Below are 4,518 nucleotides of genomic sequence, written 5' to 3' on the forward strand. Positions count from 1 at the left end.
TGGAGTTGGCAAACGCAATACTCTTTATTTAACCAACACTCTTTGTTTTACAAGAGAAAACAAATGTCAGCAGTGCCCAGATACTAACAGTTTATCCCCATCATCATTCCCTGGGGTCCCACTCCCTAGATTGGGCTTGTCTGAGAGCTGATTGCTCACAAAACCCTATTGTCCTCTTGGAAAGCTGAACATGAATCTAGAGGCTAGGCTGCTGGTGGACCTGGATGTCCCTGTGAGGGTGATGATTTCTTTACTAGTCCATAAGAGATCTCAGCAGCAAGACATTTTTGCAATGAATTGCAAGGCATGTATCTTCCTTCCAAGTCCATATATTCTCACCTGGGTGGCAGTTGGGAACAGTGATGAACCTTCTGTGTCTCTGGAAGAGTTGGGGAAGAATAGAGGAAGAAGAGAACAAACAAGCCTGGCTGGTGCTGAAGTGTGGTGGGCACTACCTCATTTCTTAGGAAGGGAAAACAAGTCACCTGTTGGTCAGGAGGCTGGGCACTTTAGGGTCAAGCCCCACCTTGGGACATTTCTGGCCTGGGTTGGCAAAATATCTTTAACTGAAGTACTTTGGCTGGGCCCTGCCCTTGTGTGACCACGTCTTATCCAGCACCAGTGTTTGAATTCCATAATTCAAAAGGATCTGTTCACAGACTGCATCCTCAAGAGAGATGCTGTCTTGGGAGGGGAGTACAAGGGGTGGAGAGATGCACCAGCCAACTTCTTTACCAGTGTCTGGAAGCCACTTGATTAAAGTGCAATTAGCCACCACCTTTGGGAGAGCCTACTTCATCAGACAAGGGCAGTGGGTGCACAGTGCCAAGGGCCCTCAGAAATCGACTGGGATAGATGATTGCAGCAGAAACAGTCTTGCTTTACCAGGGGTTCTCTTGGTTATGCATACAACTTCAGTTCCCAGCAATCTACCTAAGACTGGACAAATTTGAAGGGGGCGGGAATTGGATTGCTTCAGTCTTCACCCCTTACCGTAAACATAACACTCTCTTTGGACCCACAGCCACATCTTAGCCTTGTCTTCACCTCTGCCTCTCATGCTAGCACTTTAACTTACCTATCCAAATCCTTTGAGCAGAAGCCCAGGCCTATTCTTTTCAGGTATGTGGAGAGTCTTTGGCTGCAGGCCAGCCTAGCAGGGGAGCACAAACCACTCTTGGCATTCCGCTGCAGCCCATATTAAGTAGTGAAGCCAGGATTGGAACCCAGGTGTAATTAAAACCCTGCACAGGCCCTTTCCTCTGCATTGTACTACCTCCTTAACAAAGGGACATTGATTAGGTACCTACTGTGTGCCAGCCTGTTATCAAGTCCTTTAAATGCATTTTCTCTTTTTTGGTTTAAAATTTATAAAAGTTCATTTTCTGTTTTGTAGCCATAGTAGAATCTTGCTAAAATTCCAGTCTCAGAGTCCCCTTGGATGGGGTCCAACTTACTTCACCCTATCTCATTATCAAACTCTCCTGGTAGGTAATAGTGTTAGAGTGGAAATTGGATACCAGGACAGCTAAGACCATTTTACAACCATACAGCATTCCATAATAAAACATTAAAAATGTTTTCTGCTATCTTAAGAAATCCTGTTAAGTACTGGAAATAGAAGTGTCTAGATGAGTAAGGATGGTGCAGGACTTGGTAGTGTTTCATTCCGTAGGTATGAATAAATACCAGAGAGATTGCTGGAATAAGTGGAATTATATGTTTAACGTTCTGTGAAACTGTCAAACTCTTTTCCAAAGTGCCTGTACCATTTGGCATTCCTATCAGCAATGTTTGAAAGATTCAGCTGCTCCGTATCCTCTCCAGTACTTTGTGTTCTTTTTTTTTTACATAAGCTATTTAATAGGTTTTTTTTTTTTTTACGGTTACCCAGTTGTTCCAGCAGTATTTGTTGGAGAGGCTATCCTTTCTCCATTGCATTACCTTTGTTCTTTTCTCAAAAATCGGTTGTCCATATGTGTGTAGGTTTATTTCTAAAATCTCCATTCTGTTCCATTGATGTATTTGTCTTTATGCCAGTACCACAGTTTTGATTACAGTAGCTTTATAATAACTCTTGAAATAGCCCTTCAACTTTGTAGTTTTGTCTTTCAGAGAATGTCATATGAGTGGAATCATAGTATGTACCCTTTTGAGACAGGCTTCTTTCGCTCAGTATAATACATTTGAGATTGATCCATGTCGTATGTATCAGTGGATGGGGAGCATTATTCAGCCCACCACAGATGCAGTTTGCTAAATTTTCATTTAGAAGTTTTACATCTGTGTTTATAGGGGATATTGATCTGAAATTTTGTTTTGGCTATTTAAGTCCTTTTGTGTTTACTGTGAATTTTAGCTTTTCTGTTTCTACAAAAAAGCCTGCTGGGATTTTGACTAGGATTGCATTAAATCTATAGATAAATGGAGAGAATTGAGATTTTAATAATGTTGAGTCATTTGGCTCCTGAACAAGATATATTTCCCCATTTGTTTAGGTCTTTAATTTGTAGTTTTCTTTCACACCTTTTTTCATATTTGTCCCTAAATATTTCATATTTTGGGGTGCTATTGTAAATGGTATTTTTAAAGTTTAAATTTCTAATAGTTCATTGATAAAACCAAACCCACTGCTGTTGAGTCGATAGCAACTCAGCGACCCTTTAGGACAGAGTAGAACTGCCTCATAGGGTTTCCAAGGCTGTAATCTTTATGGAAGCAGACTGCCACATCTTTCTCCTGCGGAAAGGCTGGTGGGCTTGAACTGCTGACCTTTTGGTTAGCAGCCAAGCACTTAGCCACTGTGCCGCCAGGGCTCCTGGTTTATATAAAAATACAATTGATTTCAGTGTACAGGTATTTTATCCTGCAACCTTGCTAAATTCAACAAAAGCCAGTAGCTTTTTTTTTTTTTTGTAGATTTCATTGGACTTTTTATTTAATTGTCATCTGTGAATAAATATGGTTTTCACTTCTAATCTATATGCCTTTTATTTCTTTTTCTTGTCTTATTGCAGGGACTGGGATTTCCAGTACTATGTCGAACAAGGAAACCCTGGTGGCATAGTGGTTATGTGCTATGGTTGTTAACCAAAAGGTTGGCAGTTCAAATTCACCAGGCACTCCTTGGAAGCTCTATGAGGCAATTTTACTCTGTGCTATAGGGTTGCTGTGAGTCGAAATTGACTCGACGGCAACGAGTTTTATGTTGAATAAGAGTGGTGAGCATGGACACCCCTGTCTTGCTCCTGATTTTAGGGGGAAAACATTCTGTCTTTAAGCATTCAGTTTGATGTTGGTCAGATTTTTTTGTATTGCCCTTTATCAGGATGCAGTGCCAAGACGTTTTTTTCAGGAATGGATGTTGGATTTTTTTAAATGTTTTTCTGCATCTGTAGAGATGATCCCATAGTTTTCCTTCTTTAGCTTGCTTTTGTGATGAATTACATTGATTTTCTAATGTTAAACCAACCATGCATTCCTGTGATAAATCCCACTTGGCCATAATGTATTATCCTTTTAATATATTGTTGGATGCTGTTAATAGTTTTCTATTGTTGCTGTAACAAATTACCATAGACTCAGTGACTTAAAAAAAAAACCCACAAATTTATTGTCTTATAGTTCTGGAGGTCAGAAGGCCCAAATGGGTTTTGGTGGGCCAAGTGAAAGTGTTGCCAGGACCATACTCTCCAGAGTTTACAGAGCAGAATCCATTTCTTTGCCGTTTCTGGATTTTAAAGGCCACTTACGTTCCTTGGGTCATGGCCCCTTACTCCATCTCCAAAGCCAGCAGTCTATCATCTTTTCTCTGACCTCTGTTCCATCCTTACGTTTTCTTCTCTGACTCTGATCCTCCTGCTTGTCTTTTCTAAGGACTCATGGGGATTATATCAGGCCTACCAGGATAATCGCCCCATCTCAAGATCCTTAACTTAATCATAGTTGCGAAGTTCATTTTACTATGTAAAGTAACATATTCACAGGTTCTGGGGATTAGTATATGGACACTTCAGCGGGGGCGGGGGGGACCTTATTCAGGCTACCACACGTGCAATTTGCTAAATTTTCATTTAGAATTTTTGCGTCTGTGCTCATAAGGGATATTGGTCTGAAGTTTTCTTTTGTTGAACGTCTGGTTTGGTATCAGGGTAATGCTGGCTTCATGGAGTGAGTTGGGAAGTGTTTCTACGTCTTCTGTCTTTTGGAAGAATTTGTGTACAATTGATATCATTTCTTAAGTGTTTGGTAGAATTCACCAATAAAACCATTTGGACCTAGAGTTTGGTTTATGCTAAGGTTTTAAACTACAATTTCTTTGATAGATATGGTGCTTTTCAGATTATATTTCTTTTTGGGTGAGTATTGGTAGTTGGTTTCTTTGATGAGATTTCTTCATGTAAGTTGTTAAATTTATTGCTATAAAGTTGTTCATAATAGTATCTTATCATCCTTTTGTAGAAACTGACAAGCTGATTCTAAAATTCATATGGAAGTATAAAGGACTTAGAATAGCCA

This window comes from Loxodonta africana, chromosome X (genome assembly GCF_030014295.1).
Source record: "Loxodonta africana isolate mLoxAfr1 chromosome X, mLoxAfr1.hap2, whole genome shotgun sequence".
NCBI lineage: Eukaryota > Metazoa > Chordata > Mammalia > Proboscidea > Elephantidae > Loxodonta > Loxodonta africana.